The sequence below is a fragment of the Adiantum capillus-veneris genome, chromosome 20 (genome assembly GCF_014529385.1).
Source record: "Adiantum capillus-veneris isolate H3 chromosome 20, ASM1452938v2, whole genome shotgun sequence".
In the NCBI taxonomy this organism is placed as follows: Eukaryota; Viridiplantae; Streptophyta; class Polypodiopsida; order Polypodiales; family Pteridaceae; genus Adiantum; species Adiantum capillus-veneris.
Window position 1 is genome coordinate 3,152,242 of NC_140950.1, and position 14,019 is coordinate 3,166,260.

At 42.7% G+C, this 14,019-nt stretch overlaps 1 protein-coding gene across 2 annotated transcripts in view; it reads right to left on the bottom strand.

The window, feature by feature from the left end:
• LOC147432013 (uncharacterized) overlaps positions 1-5,745 on the bottom strand; it is a 38,095-nt gene extending 32,350 nt beyond the window's left edge. Inside the window, exon 1 of one of the 2 annotated variants that reach the window (XM_086491826.1) lies at positions 5,590-5,745. The gene's annotated coding sequence lies outside the window, so the exon portion shown is untranslated. The remainder of the gene's footprint in view (positions 1-5,589) is intronic. The other variant, XM_086491827.1, reaches the window with a different exon arrangement.
• Between the last annotated feature and the right edge of the window lie 8,274 nt (positions 5,746-14,019).

Sequence of the window (14,019 nt, forward strand, 5' to 3'; positions counted from 1 at the left end):
TCATCTTGAAGAGTTACTGAGGCGACATTCTCCATTCGAGTCAATAGAGTCTACACTTGAGGTATTGCATGTGTACACATTCCATTTATGCAATCTAAAGCAAATACCACATCGGCAACGCTATGGAGGGCCTTGAAAGGGTTGGTTGGGACCCCATCGGGTCTCTCTCTGTAACAAACTGCTGTGTCAAAGCCTTGAAGAATGGAGCCAACTTACAGATGTTGGCCGAGGGGCCTAAACCCTAAGAAGAACAAGTAACAGAAGAAGAAGTCCTACCAACTTATGGGGACCCCGTCCGATGGGGCCCAAAGTGGCATAAAGAATTAAAATAAAGGACTCAGACACACACAAGAATTGTGAAGCTGGCTGATGACGTGGCAGATTTTCGAGAATCACGCTGGCAAATGACATGGCATGCTGTACGGATTTCCGCGTTTTGCACTGACTGCTGACGTGGCGCGCTGTATGGATTTCCGTGATTTTACACTGGCAGCTTTTTGGCATTGCTTTTGGACCAGAAGCTTTTAAGTTTTGAAGTCTTTTCACTGTAAGTGCTTTTCAGGCCAAGGGCCTTTAAATATGAGGTTAGGGCTCATTCTCTGGCATGCTTCCTGAAGAAGGTGCAAAGTCTAGAGTACCGGCTTGTATTGTGTTGATGCAATAAAAAGAAATACTGAAAGGGGCACCAAGGTTTGAAGCCAATACTCTCTGGGTGGAATTCCGCCACTCCGTGTGCTAAAAGTATGTTCAGTCTATTCTTTTCTATTGGCACGTGGTGCCCGTCTTGTGACAGTGGTATCAGAGCATCAGGCGTGTGCTTTTCTGAAAGCATACCGGTCCTACAAAAGAGGAGACAGAGCTATGGGAATTTTATTTGAGGTATCTTCTCCACAGAGCTATGGGTATTTTATTTGAGGTATCTTCCGCCACTCCGTGTGCTAAAAGTATGTTCAGTCTGTTCTTTTCTATTGGCACGTGGTGTCCGTCTTGTGACAGTGGTATCAGAACATCGGGCGTGTGCTTTTCTGAAAGCATACCGGTCCTATAAAAGAGCAGACAGAGCTATGGGAATTTTATTTGAGGTATCTTCGCCACAGAGCTATGGGTATTTTATTTGAGGTATCTTCCGCCACTCCGTGTGCTAAATGTATGTTCAGTCTGTGCTTTTCTATTGGCACGTGGTGTCCGTCTTGTGACAGTGGTATCAGAACATCGGGCGTGTGCTTTTCTGAAAGCATACCGGTCCTATAAAAGAGCAGACAGAGCTATGGGAATTTTATTTGAGGTATCTTCGCCACACAGCTATGGGTATTTTATTTGAGGTATCTTCCGCCACTCCGTGTGCTAAATGTATGTTCAGTCTGTGCTTTTCTATAGGCACGTGGTGCCCGTCTTGTGACAGTGGTATCAGAGCATCACGCGTGTGCTTTTCTGAAAGCATACCGGTCCTACAAAAGAGCAGACAAAGCTATGGGAATTTTATTTGAGGTATCTTCGCCACAAAGCTATGGGTATTTTATTTGAGGTATCTTCGTCCTCCAACACGGACTTACTAGCCACCCCCACCCTTGCTTCATCGCGCATCGAGCGCGCTCCTGTCTTCACCGCTCATGTCTTACAAGGCATAAGCCATTAAGATCACTTGCAAGAGAAGGATCCAAGATTTGTTTCGAGCTCCTGTTTTTCTCAGAGACAGTACCATGCAGATGTCTATAGCTACCAAGCCGCACACTTCCAAGGAGTTGGCAAGCTTTCAAGAAATTTTTTGCCCAAAGTTATATGGTTTCTGATACTTTATGGACGGAACCTAACCCTAATTTTTTATGCAGGTTTCAGGATGGAAAGTCAATCGACTTTCAAGCTCGACTGATGTCGAGATTGCTTTTTAAGTTTGAAATCTGTTTGAGAACTTGTTTGGTGATCCTGTTTGGAGTTTGTTTGAAATGGATGGTATCTGTTTTAAACCTGTCTTGGTGCCGATTTGAATTGTTTGACTCTGGTTTTAATACTGGTTTCAGTGATTGGTGATTTTCCTCGCGAGTGGAGTAGTAAGAAATAATGTTTGAGAATGCATGTTCACACTCATGGCCCGGACCCTTGTGTGGTTATTTACGGGGGAAGTATTGAATGATTGAAAAGAGTTGTTTTTATTCATGGCCCAAACCCTTGTGGTTATTTACGGGGGGAGTATTGTTGTTGTAACTCTCGGCCCGGACCTGGATGGTTATGTGGGAGAAGTATTAAGAAGTCTGAGCAGTGGTTACTCTCGGCACCTCCAAACGACGCAGGCTACGATCTGGGGGGCGTTTGGTTGTAAAAGGCCTCTATATCTCCCGGCCCGGACCTTTTTAGGTTATGCGGGAGGAGTGATGAGGGAGTCGTTGAATATCTCCCGGCCCGGACCTTGTTAGGTTATGCAAGAGGAGTGTTCATCCATGGCTTTATGTTTCTATGTCTTGTAACATACATATGTGAGCATTTGTGTTGCATTGTGATGTGCCAATTACTGAATATTCCTTGGATGAGATTGTCTGAGTATGTAATTTAAGTGCATCTAGACACCCATGGAAGATCAGTACGGTCTCGGTGTGATGGCTAATTTTACTACGCCGGAATATCAAAAGTTCTGATCTGGACGAAAGGAGAAGCTAACTCCTTGATCAAAACAGCCGAAAGGAGAAGCTAACTCCTTTATCAAAAGAGCCGAAAGGAGAAGCTAACCCCTTAACAAAAACAGCAAACTGATTGTCCCTCGGAATGTCCCTCGGAATGACCCTCGGAAATTTTTGAGCTAGCTTGAGTTGTTTTGCAGATATGTTGTAATCGCGGACGATTACTCTCTTTCAAGAAGGGGAGATGTAACAAACTGCTGACGTGTCAAAGCCTTGAAGAATGGAGCCAACTTACAGATGTTGGCCAGGGGCCTAAACCCTACGAAGAACAAGTAACAGAAGAAGAAGTCCTACCAACTTATGGAGACCCCGTCCGATGGGGCCCCAAGTGGCATAAAGACTTAAAACAAAGCAGGACTCAGACACACACACAAGAATTGCAAAGCTGGTTGATGACGTGGCAAATTTTCGAAAATCACCCTGATTGATGACGTGGCATGCTATACCGATTTCGTGTTTTGCGTTGACTGCTGACATGGCGCGCTGTACGAATTTCCGTGATTTTACGATGGCAACTTTTTGGCATTGCTTTTGGACCAGAAGCTTTTAAGTTTTGAAGGCTTTTCACTGTAAGTGCTTTTCAGACCAAGGGCCTTTAAATATGAGGTTAGGGCTCATTCTCTGGCATGCTGCCTGGAGAAGGTGCAAAGTCTGGAGTACCGGCTTGTACTGTGTTGATGCAATATAAAGAAATACCGAAAGGGGCGCCAAGGTTTGGGGCCAATACTCTCTGGGGTGGAATTCCGCCACTCCGTGTCGCATGTCGTCTCTCTTTCAGTTCAGTTGTTATTGAAGTGCTAAAAGTATGTTCAGTCTGTTCTTTTCTGTTGGCACGAGGTGCCCGTCTTGTGACACTCTCTCTCTCTCTCTCTCTCTCTCTCTCTCTCTCTCTCTCTCTCTCTCCAAGGAAAGTAAAAGGAACCATCATCCATGCTAAAGCAATCATTAACGCAAGGAAAGAAGTAAAGATTTGTGTAAGTGTAAAATCTAGATCTTCACCATATCAATTCGGTTGCACCTCACATGGAGTTCCACTTCCAAATGCAATGGCCCCAAACTTCAAAGACGAGTGTCCCTTACAATATTTCTTTCTTAAGAGTTTATTGCTCTTCACAAAAGTACAACTCTCGAGGGCCCTCTACAATTTTGCTCCCAAGCTAATATGCTACAGAGTGACCCAAGGGCTCCTTACAAAGATACAAAGGGTCCCTAAAAGCGGGATGCCCGCAAAGACAAATGCTTCTAAAAGATTCAAACTCAAAAAGTTGGCGCTCTCTAGGTTGTCCCCGTTTTGCGGAATTCTGCATGCTATCACATCAACATGGTTCTGCAATTTTTGCGCTTTTTGTGTCTTAGGCCCCTCATCCGGTGAGTCCAAAGTTGAGGATTTAAATGTTCTAGAATCCAATCCCTTGAGGCCTTGCCACATCACTAACTTGTGACAACAGACCATTACATTGATTGTGAAGTTTAGAAAAGATTCTTTCTTCTTCAAAACACTCGATTGAAACTTTTCTTCTTAAAAAAATATAATAGAGACGGATACAAACCATTATTTGATAGATGTATGGGTATTCAACAGCGGAAACACATAGCTTAGTAGGGTAATATGTGGAGCATACTATAGGGCTATGTAATAAGAAGGTACATATCATCACTCGACTATTGAACCTCAATTTAACAATGTGATCAGACATTGTTATTACGTTGTCACAAACCAACACTTCATTGACCTTTCAAAATGGGGGACACTTGAGTACGTATTGCGCTGGGCACCAAGTCACCAAGTAAAAACTATCACAGGATTGATGTATCAAATCTATGTTCTATGTTTTGTGATCTTCTATTGTGACTATATGCATTAAGAGATAAGTAAGTCTATCTTCGTTACATATCTTATGTCTAATGATTGTTTGCATATGTACATGGGAAAGTTTTTGCTAACAATGTTTTTGTGTATGCAGATGTAATTGAGGACGATTACTCTTCTTTAAAAGGGGGTGTGTGACAAGCCGGCTGACATGGAAAACTGAAACACACACATACAATCACAGGGCCAACTATTAAGGCCTGCTACCTGGAAAGATAATGTTTACACTAGTAAATGGCACATAGAGTAAGACAAGCTTGTAGTTTCATAAAAATACAAAAAATATATATTATTACTTGATAAATTTGTAATTTAAGGACCAAAGCTGGTATGTGTAATGATAAACCTAATAACATTTCTGTCATTTAGACACCGGAGTATCAACTCCGCCTGCCCAATGCTTCAGTACACTCGTGCTTAAAGATTGAGATGATCCTCCAAAACAGATGATTAAGAGATAAGGTATGAATGCTGAGGACCTTGAGAGAGAATTATCATCAACCCATGAAGAATAGTTTCTTTGAGGTAACAAGGCCTTTTCTGGCGACATGATCATAGAAATGAGGCAATGAAAAACTCCAAAGTATGCCTTTATAGGGTTAACAAGATGCAAAGTCCGAACTAGAGTTGAGCCCAAATTAGAGCATATATAGTACAGCACGTTGCAACATACTCATAGAATATCTCAACATAGGTCGAACCACATTCCTTCCACAAAATATCTGCTTAAGTTCCTTATGGATCAACCCAAGTGATAGAAGATGCGTGCATGCAAAAAATGTAGAAAATGTAAAATCGTGCAGACGCGCAAGAGGCATCAGTGTGGTCATATTGGACGAGAACATAAACCAGCAGCTCTTCTATGGGCAAAGGGAGTTTGAACTTCGTAAGAGGAATAAACTCATGGAAACGACGAGACGAGCACAGGGCTTCAAGAAACAATCTCGGCCCAGTGCTCTCAAAACAAAAGCCAGAAGCTCGTGCATGGCAAGAAACTCTGCAGAACAAACCAGCAGTAACAATAGTAAACGGGATGAAGAAACTTGCCTCTTGCCCTCACAGAAAATTATGTCCCTTCGACGTCCTCTAGCTACCTTTTGCGTGCCTGCTCTCTGCACACGTTGCTGAATATATAGCTTAGGGCTTTCGTAGTGTTTTTAGGCGAACCAAGATTGCTCCCCTTCAATGGAGGGAAACGCACTAAAAGATGAAAATGAAGCCCGAGACATAGATCGAGGGCCCCCAAAATTCTTGAAACAATTGACGGTAGAAAAATGTCAAATCCACTACCCCTTGTGATTTGATCCTCTCTCACTCAACCCAGCATGCTCAAATGGCAGGTTCATCTTTGTTTAAGAATGTGTTTGCTACCTTTTGATTTTGACCTTTCAACATTCAACACGAGCGTTTTGCAAAGAAGGATTAGAGACTGAGTTATGCAAGTTTCATAATGAATCAGCCATGCAAGCATTCTCGGATGGGGCTAACTAAAGAACTAGTCTTGATTGGTGGGCTTTGCTATAGAACATAACAGGACATATGTAGATGGCCATCACATTGGTTATTTGCTTAGTTGGTTGTGATTGCTATCGCATCATCTTTTGTTGTGCGAACACGAGCTGATAAGTAGAACCAATTGATAGGCAACAACTATAGCTCAGATTGGGTTGATGAGCGATGGGAAGAAGCAAGTTGTGTCCCATAGAGCTGATTATACAACAAAGGGCTACTAAAGGGGGTAGGTAATTGAATCGAGCAAAGGGTTGCAACTTAATCGGTCTGTTTAAACCCTACTCCTTAACTTACTTTGGTAGTTGTTTGCAGGTTGTCATTCAACCTAGTAATATCGTCCATTTAGTCTCTAGACCGGGCACCCATCTTACTTTAAATCAAGTGTTACTAATTTTTCCTTATTTCTTGTAGAATGAGAGAGAGAGAGAGAGAGAGAGTTATGTGTTGTCTTGGCTGTTGATCATGCAAAACATATCTGAGGAGGAAAATTTTGGGATAAAGGGTTGTCCTCGTGCTAAAGAATGGTTATGTAGAGGAGAACGTTGGGTTGCAATATATAAAATGCATTGCCAAACAAGGACATGCATAGATTGACATCAACCACCTAGGAAAAAAATAAACATGTACATAGTGCATTGAGCACCACAATACATAAGTTGAAATTTCCAACTACCAGACAAGAAGTGTGTATCTATTTGATGTATAGATATGATGATCACGATTGAGTATATACTAGTGAGGAGATATGTAGCTAAACTAACTTAAGGAAGCATTGACAAACTCAAAAAATACAGAAAGCATCAGTAGACTATAAAAATTAAACTGCACTAGCGACCTAATAACCGTGTACGGGTGTCGTCCAATTGTCCAAGCCGGAGGACAATGTTTGTGTCTACATGAAATCAATGTGAATAGTTAAACATTCCGTCTTGCAATGAAACGTCACAAAGTGAAAATGCTAATTATATAGTGCACAATCATGCAAAAGTGCCATACAAAAGTATGGTGGAGAGGTGGCATTGTGGTCTCTCCAAAAAAAAAAAAAAGGAAGCGTGCCCTACCCCGTAGGATTTATGTGTTGGACCAAGCAAATGCATAGGATGGGAAATCAAATGCACATAATGGACCTTACAGTGTTGTCGAGTTGGAGTCATGATTGCATCTCGATCGCTCCTGCTTCGATCACTGTGCTCATTATTGCCATGTTTCCATCAAATCTTTCTCGATGCTCCCTCTTTGTGAGTTCCCATCTCTTGCCCTCTATAACCGTGAGAATTGTCTCCAAATCTCTCTTCTCTTTCTCTTCGACGACTTATGCCATTATGTTGACTATGGCGTTTCGTTTGCTATCATGTCTACCACCACCATTGCTTTTGTGTTTTGTCTCATCTTTCAACTTAGCCTCATGGTCAAGCTCCTTTTGCAGGTGTCTGAGTTTCCCTCTGTTATTAGCGACAGAAAGCCTAGGGAATGCTAAATTTGAATGTTTCCTTTTGGGTTTTTTTTTTTGCTTGTAATCTTTCTTTTAGGGAGCATAATGCCTTAACATGTTGGCCGTACGATTTCAATCAAGGAGAGTGGCTTGGATATCACCACTCATCCTTTCTATCATGGTCTCTTTGATTATCTCATGCCCATCATGTCTATCCCAAATTCTATCATAGTGTCTATCATGTCTAGTGCAATCTCCATCATCATGTCTTCTACGACTACCCTTGTGTTGACTGTCTTGCTCACTTCTGCTATCATGTCTATGGCCATCACTATTGCCTCTGTGATGTTCATCTTCTTTCAACATAGTTTGATGCTCAAGCTCCTTTTGCAGGTCTTTCTATGTGGGCCATACAATTCAGTCAAGGTGAGTGGCTTCGATAACATTGGTGCAGCAAAAGATGATCAATGCTAAGAGTGGGCACATGCATGGGTATGCATGCGGACATGTGCAAGCCATGGTGCTAAAGCATGTGTAAGGGTCCAGGGCAGCTAAGAAGATATGGAAATGCTACATGCATGGGTATGCACGAGGACAGGTGCAATCCATGGTGCTAAAGCATGTGTAAGGGTCGAGGGTATCTAAGAAGATATGGAAATGTACGTCTAAGGTGGTTTTTTAGGCCTTGGGGCCTGGCCCTACATAAGACTAAACAGGTTTATGGTTCTTGGTGTCTGAAGTGTGAGGGATATATGACTAGATGTAGTGTTTGAGATGCTTTTCAAGCCGGTCCAGACGACTCATCAATCGGAGCCGCTATGTGAAAGATATCTCAATTTAAAGATGGGATGCTTTGCAAATCCCCAACGGGTTGAGCAAGTACAGATGGATGGCCAAAGTTGATAAGTGGATGTGCTTGAAGAGCTTGAATTACAGTGCATGCCAGTCTTTTTGGATCGTTGATAGGAGCTCGGATGGGCAAATTTTGTATAGTTGAAACTTTCAAGGGGGCATCTCTGGTATATTTTTTCCACCTTAGTAGGCGTGTCGGCAAGGATCTTTTCGGGTTCTCAAAGATTGCATGCAATATGTGGAGTTGGCCAAAATTTATGACTTGTCCTTCGGAGTCATAGGCACCAATATGTGCCGAGTGCAAGTTGGCAGACAACCGTGGTGGTGAAAAAACAGGTTTTTTTCCACTTTTACGACTTGTCGTTCGAGGGCATGGGACGATCGGAATGCGATGGAGTTCTTGCGGTTTGGAGGCAGCAAGGTGTACTTCCAATGTGGCATAGCCGAATGAGTACTTAGCAAGTTCAATCATGTGGAGGCATCAGTGGTATGGAAAGCACATGCTTTTTATTTAAAAAAATCCCCTTGGTTGTGAATGAAAAGGGGAGGATGGATGGGGTTTGTGAAAAAAAGAAGGGGGGGCTCAATAGTTAAGGGGAAGTGGGAGAAAAAACAAGGTGAAGACGCATTAAGGAATGCTCAGCTAAGGGGGAATGAGATTTATGGAAAATAAGTTTAAATGAGTGCCTACAATATTCACATAAAAATTTTCTTGTGTTTTAATATTATCCATTATACATACATAATCTCAAATGGTTTATATATTAAGAAAGGTCCCAATTAAATAATTGCACATTATCGTTTGAAAAAGAAACATTGAAAAGGATATAAAATAAAAATATACATTATATTATTCTTTATACATAAGCTAGATTCACAAGAGCCGGCGGAAAAAACCTCGCACTCTTTCTTCCACCTCTCCCTTCATTCACAAGGGACTGAGGTAGCTCTATAGAATTTATTTTGCAAGATTTTGACATCCAATGAGTTGTAGTGTAGTGGTAGTGTTGTTGAGCACATAGTCGTTGAATTAAGTTCAATCACGCCAATCCACGTTTCGTGCTAAAAAGCAGACAATAGAACTGCTCTTCCGAGGAAGGGGAGGGGGTCTCATTGATTTTTTTGTGGCTCCAGAGAAGTGCAGTTTTATTTTGTGCTAATGGACAACTACGCTCCTTTTTTAATGTCTTTCGTCGGCTCTTGTGAACCCAACCATAATCATGAATGGTTTATACACATTAGCATTTAAAAACAAAATAAAATGAAAATTAAATAAAATAAAACAATAAAATAAAAGCATACATTAAAAAACTAAAAGAATATATCAATATCTTCATTAAAAAAGATAGATTTAATAAGCATATAGAAAATAAAACAATTTAATAATTTAATGAAATAAATATTTGTGAAGTCCTTAAATAAAAGGACTCTTTACAAATGAGAATATTAAATGAATACTTTACAACGTGGATCAAACTCTTATGAATACTTTTTAATCTTTTGTTCTCTAAAGTCTTTTAAGCATGAAAAAAAAAAATCAAAGCAGCTTTGGAAATAGCACTTGAAAGGAAATGATTTCTTTCTCTTCAACTTTTAAGGGACACGTGTCAAGCATCTAGAATTGAACGCCCTTCACCCATATGGATACTAAGGCCTTTAGCAGGTCAAAAAAAGTTTGTGAAGACTAAGGGGAGCAATAACGCCCGGTATGCTACTGCTAGGAAAGGCTTTTTTTTGCAAATAAACGGGGGAAGAAGAAAAAGGATGGGCGTCGTTCTCAAGAAAAGGAAGCCAGCTTTTGGGTGAGAAGGGGAGGGGGAAGAGGAAGAGAAGTGGTTTGAACGCTCGATGAATCGAAGCCACGCAAGAGGGTATAGCATCGTGGAGCGGCTCGAAAGGAAGAGAGCAGTCAAAGAGTCGACAGGGTGCCTCCTCCATGGTGTGACTAACAGAGGGCGTGTCTGTCAAGAAGAAGGAGAAGAGGCTCGAACGCTTGATGTATCAAAGCCATGCTTGAGCATATATTGTCTACGGAGGCAGGAGCAAGCGTTTGTGCGAAAGAATGAGATAGAGTGGTTACATGTGTTGGAACTGTCGGGATGAATCGCAATGATGCGTAGGTCTTGTGCGGTGATCTTGTCGTGTTTTTGTGCATTGGGTGGAGTGCATGCAAGGTCCTACTAGCGTGGTTGTCTTTTTTGAAGTTGTTTTTTGAGAGGACAGGGGTGTTATGAATGCCCTAAGCTATGTAGGTGTGTTTTGGGTGTGCTCCCCATTCTCCCTCTCCATCTTCTAGTGCCGCCATGGAGGAGCATGTTGATTGCTCCTTATTAAAGTTGAAAGCAGAGTTTGAAGCCAATGGATGGTTGGCAGATGGTGTGGTGAAATGTGTGGTGGTCAAATTGTAGATTGATAGAGATGGCGGAGCCAAGCATTGGCCCCATTTTCAGAGGGATCAAAGACTCGGAGGATTGGGTAGCAGATTTTGAGCTATGGATGTTGTCAATGCGCATGGTGACAGAGAGAAGTTGTGGACAGTGCCTCTGCTAATGTGTGAATGGACAAATTGGCTTGATGGTCTAAAGAGTAGCAATTGAGGCTCATGGTGAGAATTGTAGACTCAATTTCTTGGGCAATTTTGGAAAATAATTCTCCTACGGAAGCGGGTGCAAAAGTTGAAGGCATTGCGTCAAGATGTAAGTCAAGAATTTTCATTTTTTGTGGAGCAATTTGAAGCTTGTTGGAAGTAGTTGGAGATTGCTATAGGATTTAGCAACAATTAATACTTCAAATTGTCCAAGTTCTTGGATTGTCTACATTTGAGGATTATAGAAAATTTAGAGTTTGTCATGAATACCTACAAGGATATGTCTATTTGGCCAAGGTGAAGAGCAAGAAGGTGAAGCGAAAGCTCGAGTTGGGCTTGTTAAAGCTTGCAGATTGTGTGCCTATTGCAACGGCGGTGTGTCCTATGGTTCAATCAAAGGTGGTTTGAGTTTCTCAAGTGCAGAGCCTATTGGGGTAAGGCCAATGGTCAATTATGCTTCTTTAAAGTTTCATGTTTGTAGTATACCCTTGCCCATGGTTGATGAGCTTGTCAACGACAAGGATGAGGGTTTTGTGGAAGAGGCCATGGATGCAAAGGAAGTGGAAGACACTAAATTTCAAGAATAGCATGAAGAGGTAAGAGAACTTGTTCTTATGGGCTCGATGTATGAAAAGGTAGTAGAATGTAGCCAAGTTAAAAATGCCAAGGGCTTGTAAGTGGACGAAGAGCACGTGCAAAACCAAGGTAGTGGTTGAGCTTTTGTGGAGCAGCAAGAGGATGAGGATGCAGAAACATAGCTGATATACAGTGATGATGATGATGATGCAAGCTCAAGTTTGTGGGAGACGAGTAAAGAGGAAATATTGGCGGATGAGTCCACATCTTATGGTGAGCAGATAGATTCCAATGGACCTATGTTGGTAAAAGTGAAGCTACCTTGTTGTGTGTCTGAAGATATGATGGTTGGCAATGTGAACAAAGAGTAAAGGAAAGCGTGAGATCTTGTGAGATAGGTTATGCAAAGTTGTTCCAAAGAGGTGAGTCCACATCCTTGAATGGCCAAGGTGCTACCGATCATACGCAAGTGAATGAAGGTGAAGTGCAAGACAAGGGGGTTGGGCAACCCTCTCCTAGACCGTGCGATGTTGGTGTACAAGAGGAAGAGGTGTGGTGTAATTTCTTGCAGGGTTTGGTTGATGAGGAGTTTAAAGGACAAGGAGATGAAGATTGCTGCTAGGAGGTCATGGTTGAGTCATACGACTCAATATTTGTTGATAGTCTTGTCGATGAGGCCATTGAAGTTGCCACAGACGCAGAGTGCATTATGGAACCGTTGCCAATCCAAGAGCTTGTGGATGCTAAAGTGGAAGTGATGTAGGGTTTTCCTGAGGAAGGAGAAATGCGAGAGGTGTTGGTGGATCCAGTCAATTGAAGTTGCCATAGATGTGGAGTGCAGGATGGACCCGCTGCCAGTCCAAGAGCTTGTGGACGCTAAAGTGGAAGTGATGTAGGGTTTGCTTGAGGAAGGACAAATGCAAGAGGTGTTGGTGGATCCATATGGCTTTGTCTGTATGGAAGGGTTTGGAGATGCAAGGATCGAATATGCTACAATGATGTGCTACGTTGTTGGAGGGTATGCTTGTAGGTGCAACTGTGCAGTGGGCCACTCATCAGTTACAAGAGTCTTTTGAGGAGGACTCTACTCTACATAGCTGGGAGGGAGGGTCAGGTATGCACGTGGAATAGGATGGTGGGCACTATGCTTAGTTGGAAGCAGGTCATGTGCATGGTGATGCTTGGAGTGGTGAAGGAGTGTTGTATGCACTCTATGTGCATCATCGGGTATTTGCATGGATGCACCACTACATGGAGATGTTGCATATATATGGATGTGATCAGAGTCATGGATATGGATGTTACATATGGATGGATGTGATAAGGGTTACATATTTGATCCAGGTGGTAGCCATGCTATGATGCAGGGTGTCAGGCCAAGGGCTAGAGTGTAGGGCCCGACCTAGGGGAGTGAAGGACTTAGGCCAAGGGCCGGACTGAAGGTGTGGACAAGGGATCCGTTTAGGGAAAGGGCCATGGGCTCTCCTATAATAGGTGGGTTGGGAGGAGGATCCAAAGTTCAGTCTCCCCTCGGCCTTTCACTGGTATCAGAGCTATGGAGGAGGGGGAAGGACTCTCTCTCTCTCTCTCTCTCTCTCTCTCTCTCTCTCTCTCTCTCTCTCTCTCTCTCTCTCTCTCTCTCTCTCTCTCTCTCTCTCTCTCTCTCTCTCTCTCTCTCTCTCAGCATGGCCTCCACCTCTCCGGATTCTTCTCTCTTTTGCAACTTCTTGAGGAATAGGACGTGCATGTCTCGCATGATCATGGAACCGTGGTGTGCAAGGAGGCTAAGTAGGTGGTCGGGTCAAGCAGAATTTTGTAGCGGCCATGTACAAGCGCTCTTGGAGCGGGAGAGATTCAATTTTTGACCTAGTCGAAATCCTACACAGGTGGGTTCAGTAGGGTCGCGGCTCCAAGGGAAGAGACTCTCGACCCTGCGACGTAACAAAAGGAGCAACATAGCGAATGGCGTTGTTTCTTCTTCCTCGCACTACTCTGCACAGCAGGCCACCGCCATCGCTTTATTTCTTCTTTTTACACTTGGGGGCCGCCCATAGTCACAAGGTGGCCAATTTTTAAGGTTCTAAGGGTGCATGCCCACCCCATGCACACACCCAGCAGTCGCAACATTACCATCCCTTGGCATGTGCACAACTCTGGATGCAGATAGGCCATAGGGCTACAAGGTGTGAGTTTTTGAGAGATGCAGCATGCAAAATGTTCATAAAATAGATAGAGTCTGCCAAGGATAATCCAGTTCATGAACCATGGGGGCCTCGACCAGTATGGGTTTTCTAGCTTTATGATAATTTTACACCGCAGGTTGATTCTTTGTTGATGATTGATATGCTTTTCGTCAAGGATCTTGGTATAGCATGCAAGGCATGCGACAAGCTGTTGCAAATTTGTTTTATTGAGCCATGCAAGGCATGAAAGGGTTTAAGAACCATCAACATGCAAAAGGTTGTTGATCTATTGGCTTCTAGATTCAAGGAAAGCATGGTAAATAGAACCGTATCCT